The sequence below is a fragment of the Nothoprocta perdicaria genome, unplaced genomic scaffold (assembly GCF_003342845.1).
Source record: "Nothoprocta perdicaria isolate Ctin4 unplaced genomic scaffold, notPer1 scaffold_93, whole genome shotgun sequence".
Taxonomy (NCBI): domain Eukaryota; kingdom Metazoa; phylum Chordata; class Aves; order Tinamiformes; family Tinamidae; genus Nothoprocta; species Nothoprocta perdicaria.
In genome coordinates this window covers 2461775-2470829 of record NW_020456232.1, presented here as the reverse complement: position 1 = coordinate 2470829, position 9055 = coordinate 2461775, and positions in this window count along the sequence as shown.

The window sequence follows — 9055 nt, the reverse complement described above, 5'->3', positions numbered from 1 at the left end:
TGAAATACTCTCATTAAAGATTATACCACCTGCAATGCACTCCAGCTTTTATGCAGATAAACTATTTCCTACCACAATTTGAATGCTCTGTGTACAAAGATTAYTTTCTTGCTCCTACATTCAAAGCTACCAGGTCCTTATGCTTGAGAAACACTTGTTGTTGTTATTATTATTATTATTAACATGTCAAAGCAGCTGTAAATACAACCATTAAACCTTTCACTCATCTTTTTCAAACCCTTCAGAGGAGATAGCTCAAGATCCCTTTCATATGAAGGTGCTGGCGTTACAGTTGTCATTAATTATAAATCMGTTTCTAATCTGACTGAGAGCGCCAAGATTGTAGGGGGTCTTGTTAACATGAGATTAGAATTTCCTTGAAGTGTAATTATTTTGCAAGAGAGTCTCAGGCTGGATTTATGAATACGCATCACAGCTCTCTGCTCACTGTGTTATTGGGGGAAACGTATTGACAATGTTCTCCGCTTTCCCATGGGAAGCTCTGGCACGTGGGAGGAAAAACTGGAGGGCAGGGGGGCTTCCATATCCATTTCCAGGTTGGCAAGAGAGCCCTGGACACACAAGGAAGGGATGGAGCTTATGCTGGAGACCAGATCTTCTTTYGGTCCCCATTTCCGCAAAACTGTCACCGGTTTGAAAAACCATTGCACTTGCTGTGCTGGAAAACTCTTCTCTACGAAAGTGCCAAAGGAGCAACAGGGATTAATTGCCAAGATGCTAGATGCCCGCAGACCTGGGGAAACCAAAGACACAGTGGATAAATAGTGCTGGGAAATCTTTTGCTGTAGGGATGGAAATCCAAGAAAAACACGAGTCCTTCCAAGGCAAAGAAGGTTTTGGCTCAGGCCTCCACGGGAAGTACCTTAATGCTTCTTATTAGCATTATTATTAACAAGATGCTCTAACCCATCTTGTTAATTCAAAGCCTCATCTATAAGCCGCTTTGATGCTGCGCTCAGCTCCGAGTCCTGAAATGGATTTCTCCTCCAAGTGCATTTTCCCCTGCTCCAGTTTGGTCACCCACCTCATTTAAATTTGCTTTCATGTGCTAGGAAAACAGAACAAAACCACCCCGACGTGTGAATCTGTCGCTTCTGAACATCTTGTCCTCTCGGTGCAGCATCAGCTGTGGAGCAGCTCTGCCATGAGGCGAGTGCAGGGAGGGCAGGCGCAGACGGGCTCCGGAGGCCACCACTCCTCTGGCCTCCACTCTGTCCTCCTTGCCCTGTCCGGCCTCTGCTGACCCCATGTGCATCCTTATTCCTCATCCACTTCCTCCCGCCTTCCTCCGGGGCTTGCCTGTCTGCAAAGGAGCATCACTGCATGCAGCTGGGGTGTCCCCAGCTCCTGCTTCCCTGTGCACCTGATGTGTTGGGCCAAGGGGGTCACCATGCCTGGACCCAGCAGTGCAGAGACTGTATAATGAATGTATAAGCTAAGTCACCCAGGAGAGCAGCTACAGAGCAAGCTGGAGTGGGAGAGAGAGGCAAAACAAGAAAAAACAACAACCTGCAAGCAGAGAGCTGGTCTTTTTGCACATCTAGACCTAAAGGCTACGTAGAGGGGGTCTTGGCAAGCTGCTTTGTGTCGCTTCCCAGCAATTTGGAGAAAAGCAGCAGCAGTAAATGCACAAGTGAACTTGAGCACCTCCTTGAACTTCTCAGTCGTTTTGAACCAATATTTTGGCTGGTATGAACAGCAAGCTTTCCTCCTTTGAAGTAAAAAGGGCAGCGAGGAATGAGACTTTGCCATTTCAGAATACCAAGCCTTAACATTTTGTTCAGCAGCGTAATGAGCTGATGGCCTTTGAAAAGGAGGGAGGGACTGGCATCTTCATCCTTACTGAGTTTTCCTTATGTAACTATTTTTCAGCTGAAATGAAGGCAAAAATGGATAGATCAGTTGTTAGCTCAAGAGGATCAAGTGTCCCTATGCTTGTGGCAGGCTGGGGTTTCTGCAAGGTGGGTGCATCTGACAGCATTTGCTCATGAGTCACACGAGATCCAACCCAAACACCTTTTTACCCACTCGTGGGCCCTGGCCAGTCACGTCCCACTGCACCCTTTGCTCCCAGCCCTGTCCAACTACCACTAGTGCAATGCAATGTAGAGTGACACAACTGCTAATAAATGAGCCCAGGAAGGAGCCGCTGCCACTGGGCTCCTGCTCTGCAGCAGGGCGATGCCACGATATCATTGCTTCATTTCATCTATGGAGAGAAATAAACATATGCACAAGGCATGTTTACTTCACCCTCTCAGATATAATTTTAACAAACATGGCATAATTTTTGCTGCGTAACAGAATGTCTCTGTTAAATATTACAAGGCACAGTGCTTTCCAATTGTGTTTGAATAGGCACAGGACGTATTTCTCTGCATAGTGAATGCATTTCGTCAAATAGTATAAATTTACACTTTATTGTAAATGAATGTTCATTTTACATTGTAATTTTTTTTTAGTGCAGAATGTTGCCATTTTAGTATTCGCTGTAATCACTCCGCTGTGTTGCAAGCAAATGTCATTTTTATGATATATAAAAATTCAGAGAATTAAATTTAAGGGATCTCAGTCTGAAGTATAAATTCATGCTAGCCACGTAACACAAATAAACTTACTCCAGATGGTAGCTTATAGCAGATAAAAATCAAATTTCTCTAACCTCAGAAATTAAATTCTCCGCTCAAACACAGACAATTTAGGATAGTTTGTGCTGAGAAAAAAAGAAAAAAAAAAAAAGCCCAGAACGTTAGCGCTAATACAAACATAATAATTGTAATGAAGTTTTTGTCGCTAAAAAGAGACCTAACGTTATATTTTCTGGATGGCTTAAGGGATTTTCTGCCTGAATGTTATTGAGAATCAACAGAGATTTCCCCTATATGCCCAGAAAACAGTTTTTGGGAAAATATCTGGAAACCAAGCACTATTGATACAGTAAAACAAATGATTTCAAAAGCAGCAGCTCCTCATTTGCTTGTCCACCACCGCAGCTGCCCCGAGCACTTACAGTACAGCCCAGGAGCATTAGCAAGGCGCCGAGCTATTTCTTTTCCATTGATAGCCACCCTATTGCTTTCAGGAGCTAGCAAATTAAACCTTCAAAATAACTCTCTTGTGCACCGACTGTAAAGCGAATTTAAATTAAAGTAATACGTTAGGAGAAAAGTGAGTACCTAAGTCCAGGACAGTGGTTCCCAAGCGGGGCTCACACCTCACACAGGATGCATTGCATCCCAGCCCTCGTGGTGCGATTGCAAACACCCCCCGCTGCAAAGCCCCAGCAGGGCAGAGACCAGGAGAGCATGGATGAGAAGGGACCTGCTTATTAATAATTAACTTATTAAATATTAATTAAATGATAAATCATCTGAAATAGCATTCCCTTTGTTTCTCTGTGCACATCTAACTCGCTTCCTGGTTCTTCTGCATCTATGGCTTGTAGTTTTGGGGTTAGACTCAAGAACTGCCTTAAAAATCCTTTCTTTTAGGTCGGATTCAATTTAAATGTYCACTGCCAGCAAGTAATCGCCTGCAAGTATCTCTGGCAAGTCAGGCTCTAGACACAGTCGGGGTGGGAAATGGGTACAAGCAAATTTGCACAGGCAGAAAGCGCAGCTTCATCAGCACTGTGAGACTCAGGCTTGGGACAAAGCCTGTACCACRGAACAGGAGAGCAGCCCTTCTCCTGGCACTGTTCTCCCACAGGCCTCGGGAATGCCAGAGGKTTCATGTTCTTTCCCTTTTCCTGGTCTGCTAAAGCCTGTCTCACCTCCTCCTCATTCACCTCCCAGCTGCGTATRGCTGCAATTATCAGCTCTTTCGGTTCGAGAGAAGTGCAGAGCAGCTAACAAGCTTCTCCCCTAGCCCCAGACACCACAGACTATCAGTCCCCTGGACCATCAGCTCAAGAAAACCAGGGCTGTTTCAATTAATTTTTAATATTCCCTTGAAGTCACGCAAGAAATTCCTTTATCACCGTCAACACACACCCTYGCTAGACTCTCTACTTGCCTTTAAATATTAGTAGCATATGAAACACTAGCTCATTTTACTGCTTTGTCCAGCACAGATTTGATTAAGAAAGTCTGTTCTGTACATTCTTGAGAAAAGGACAGTAATTGCTGGCGTTAGCACGGACTTGGCTCCTCCTGGGCTGCTCCTCAGCACTGCAAAGCAGCACATGTTGCTCTGTAAGACTGGATATACTCTGCTGCATTTCCCAAACCAGCATTCCAGGCTGGCCATTTCCATCCCGACTCCCTTGATAAGCTGTCAGTTATACACAGGATCTGCTGCAGAGCGGTTTACATACCCTTTTACAGAAAGACCCTGATATTACTGGACAGGAACCGTGTTATCCACCCCGCAGGCCACTGAGTACTCTGCGTTTGCTGCTAATTAAATTCACTGTTGGAAGCAACTTACATCTCCGCATGATACGTATCTGCGGATCTGGATGCTGCCCCTAATTGCCTTTTGTCATGTGGTTATAAAGCTCATGCTGCTGTGTCCAGATAGGGCAGGACCCGGGCAGCAGTACCCGAGCACAGATGGCATCCCTGTGCCACACACCTTTGTACCAAAACTGGGTACAAGCCAGGAAGGTTCAGACTTCTTCCAGTGTCTTCCTGCTTYGGTCATTTAAGAGCTGTGCTCACACAGGAAGGTTAAGGAGCACTGAAGCAAACCACAAGGTAAAGTTTTGCAGCATTCATATAATCTAAAGCATGTGAGAAATTTGTTGCAGTGTGGTCTTTATGAGCAATATTATTAGTTGTCAGCTTACTTGATTCCTATAATTGCACATTACCTTTCCTTTTCCCTGTGACCTGCACTGAAGCAAACTGAACGGGGAGCTGCAGCGGAGGAGAGCTTCACCTGAACCCGTGGACTACATCACTTGGCAAAGAGTTGTGTTCAAGCAATCATATATAACAGGACCTATCCCCCTTCCTTCTGCCAAGAGTGGGCTGCTGCACAGCTTGGCATCTGAGCAAAATGGGTAAGAGGGCCAGAGCTGACACAGCACAAAATCATTCCAGATGCTACTGGTTTTAGTCTCATTCTCAGCCCTGAATGTAGAGGGAAGAAAAATAAATATACAAAATTTTGATAGGTGAACCAGAGGTCTAGGTTCCCTTTACAGAGGGATAGGTGCTATTAGATCATGAAGGCTATATTTATTTTCTTTTTTTTTTTTTAAGCATATTTGAGTAAAATAGGCAATAGAAATGTATTCTTGGAAACAGATGTTGGGCYCTTCTGAATTTTGAGCACTAGCTGCCAGCTTTAAAAGGAGACTTCTCCTCTGCAGAGAGGAGTGATGCCACCCTCCATCTCTGCAAACCAAACTCATATTGCACACACATGCCCAACTGCAATATCAATTGGTTATTAGTTAATTAATCAGTTAACCACAGTCTAGCCTAGGAAGTGCTCTCTAGGCCTGTTTACATTAACATTTCTGAAAGCTTAGCAGCTTCAAAGAGCTTTGTGTGTGAACGAGGTGGAGAGTTTTAGGAAAATCTGATCAGCAAGCGTGACAAAACTAGACTATTACAGAGAACTGTATGAAAATGGTCTTATATCTAGGCAACAGCAATCATTTCACATACAATTTGATGGTCACCATCTTATCGTATTTATTATCTGTTGTTGAGCCAAAAATGAAGTCCAAAATTGCAAAATTCTGTAAGTAAAAAAATGGCAGAATTCAGTCCTGTCTCAAAAGACTTTATACTTAGAGATGCCCTTACTCAAGACCTAGATGATAAAAATCATAGCCCTTTGCAACACCTTGTAACTCAGTTCTCAGAGTCAAACCCATCAGCAGCACATCTACGACTGAAAAGCATCACTGAGCAAAGCTTGCCTTGCTCAGGAGCACCAGCTCACACCACTTTACATGGAGTTTTTAAGCTGTAACAGCAAAATGCTCACAGATGAAAAAGAGTTATCTGTCTATTCCTGCAGATCTCTGTCCTTTGCATTCCTGCCGGGAACTTGRGTAGGACTTCAGTGGTTTGAGTTTGCCTGAAACATATTTCCAAGGGAGAATTTAGGTCTCAGTTGGATCACGAGACTGAGAAAAGCAGGAAGACAGTTCCACAAAAGCACCAAACGCTTCTGCTTCATACATGTGGCAGAAACTTGCTCAATGATTCCTCAGGGGGCAATGCTTGTCCCACAGCCGCAGGGAGCGGAGGCATCGCTCGCTTGCTGCCCTGTGCCTGGAGCATCTGAGACCTCTGTGCAGTGGRAAACCAGGCCCTTAAGAGCTGCAGGTGCTTGCAGCAGCATCCCTGCAGCTCTAGAGGCAACTCCCCACACAACAGCCATGCCATGGGGCCTGGATCTCCCCAAGGCTTTGCAGTCCCTACCCTGCTGTGCTCCTGGTGTTGGGCAGGGAGATGCCACACAGCTGTGCAGCCACCTCTTCAGGAGACCTGAAAAAAAAAAAAACTCTACACTTGGCTGCACAGCAGTTTAGCACCATCTCTTAGACAGCATTTTATTACTTTTTATASATGTATTTAATTAGTTTCTTATGATAAGAGAAAATATCTGCTTGGAACTGAGCTGGAGCAGAGGGTTTGCCTTAGTTATTCTGTGGGTAATGTGTGTCAGCCTTCAGCTGATACGATGGGCACTGTGCAGAAGTGAAGGCAGAGAACCTCTGCTGTCTAGATCCTATAAATATCATAATTTTCACTTGGGACAAATTAAACTGCTGCACACATTCTTAGGCTTACTTAGTGGCAGAATCATAAAAAAAAAAAAGATAAAAAAGAGAAAGCAAGAAATTTTTACAAATACATATTCTATAAAGTACCCTCTGATGTTAGAGAGCTGCAAAAAGCTGCATAGAGCAGCTCTGCAGAGGTTGGTGGGAGCAGGTTTACCGGGCTGTTTGCTAATGCCTATTTGCAATTCAAGGAGGCTGTGATTGATCAGGCTGTTGTTTCTCCCCCTCTGACAGGAGCCTTTCCCCCCTCAGGGAAATACCAAAGAACAAGTAGTGAATCACGCATGGAAGGTACAAACCTGTGGCATTTTGGTGAACGTTTTCACTTAGGCTGGCATTTCGTGTAGTGTTACTAAATAGACTTGCACAGCCCAATTTCCTTTCCTCTGTTCCAATCAAAAGGAACTGCAGTACGAATCTCACATTGAAGATTATATCTGCAAATTAGKTTTTTTTTGGTGGGAACTAAACCTGTTAGTCTATGGTTTGATCAAAACTTAGGAATCAAAGACTCAAAATGAAAGGGTGAAATCTTGGCTTCAATTTGTGCAAGAGCTTCATCCAAAATTTCTCACAGCTCTTTTAACAGCATAAATGTTTCTAGCTGGTACATCTGGGTCCCTGAAACAATGGCAGCAGTATTTCAAATATTCTCAAAGCCAGATACTTGGATGGGCTTGAATTGGGCACAATAATTGTGAAAGTCTGTTTCTCAGGCCAAATAGAAACCAGCCAGGGCCACGCAGGCAGCCTTAGCTCTCCCACAGGAAACACGTGGGCAAAACAGGATGCCAGGGCTCCCGACAGGAATAGCTAGATGGGGCAGCACTGCTCATGCTGAGCRTCTGAAAATTAACAACTTCCCTACCACAACTTCTCCTAAGCACCCATGAATCCCATCTCCTGAGCACCCTGAATACACAAAGACAAGTRATGAGAGAGTAGTAGGAATAAAAGCAAAACTGAAATGTGTTCTGCAATTTGGGGCAACACAAAATAAGCAACACTTGGCCCCTTTTTATTTTACAGCCTTTATCCAGGCCTCGGGAGAAACACCAAGGGAAGTGTAGATGGGATGCAGTGCAGCAGCATGTACCAGCCCTTCCTATCAACAGGATCCCACAGTGTTGGTGAATGACAGGCCAAAAYAGATCATCTACAGCAGGTCATCAAATAGCAATACACCAGTTATTTGCTTTTACTTTTCTTCCTTGCATTTCTAAAACAAACCTTTTGTTAAGATGAATCTTGCCAAATGGAGGTACAATGCTGCCTAATCAGCTTGATAACCAAGCCAAATCCTGTGCCCATGTTTCCAGCAACTGCCATAYAAGGATCCTGTTACAAACCTCAGTTTCTTTTTGCACCTATGTTATTATACTCACAAACCTCTAAAACTTGTCTGCATATGAGCTTGAAACCAAAATACTGCCAGGCTAGCAGACAAGCCAGGGACCTAAATGTTCCAAMACATTAAGTGACACGGGCCTTAGGTGGCCCACAAGACTTGCAGATGCAGGAAGAGGCATTGCCAGACAACTTGAATTCAGTATCCCTGTAAATACCAGCTCCCCTAAGCTACTTAGGTAGCTGGTAAGGTAAAATATCCCTCCCTAACAGCTAACCACAGAAGTTGGATGCTCAGAAAAATAAAAGCCAATGCTGGTTACAGCTCACACATCTCCCTTTCATGACGGCAACAATCTTGGGCTGAGGAAAACCCCAAAGACTCCCCTGTCCTGAGGCTGCCCAGCAAAGTGGAGGGAACTCATCCACGGTCAAGCAGTGCACCTGGACGGAGGGCAACAGGTCTACCCTGTGTTAATTGCACCTCTGCTCTGCTTTGATCACAACTGCCTTAAAAAATAAGCAGGCCCATGGGGATTGGGTGCTCACAGTGATAAACGGTGCCTGCTCTGATCCTCCTCCTCCTCCTCCTCTGGGGGAGGATTCAACCACCAACTTCTCCTGCTGAAATGATGCTTTGATGATGCTCTGTGGAAAGCTGGCCAGAGTGACCATTTAACTTCACACTGCTGTTTTTACTGTGCAGACCTTATRGGCATTAAAAATGCATGGCTACTTATAAATCTTTGATTGGGCCGTGCACTGGGTCTGCTCAGTCTCTCCCTGCACACTGAACCCTGCGGTCACACTGGGCTGTTTCTGGCAGGACCTGGTGGCTGCAACACCTTCCAGTCCCGCTGACAGAGCAAAACTAAACCTAACTAGCACAGTRGGAAGGCAGGATTTCAGAGGTGCACCCACTGCCTGAGAGAAACCCCT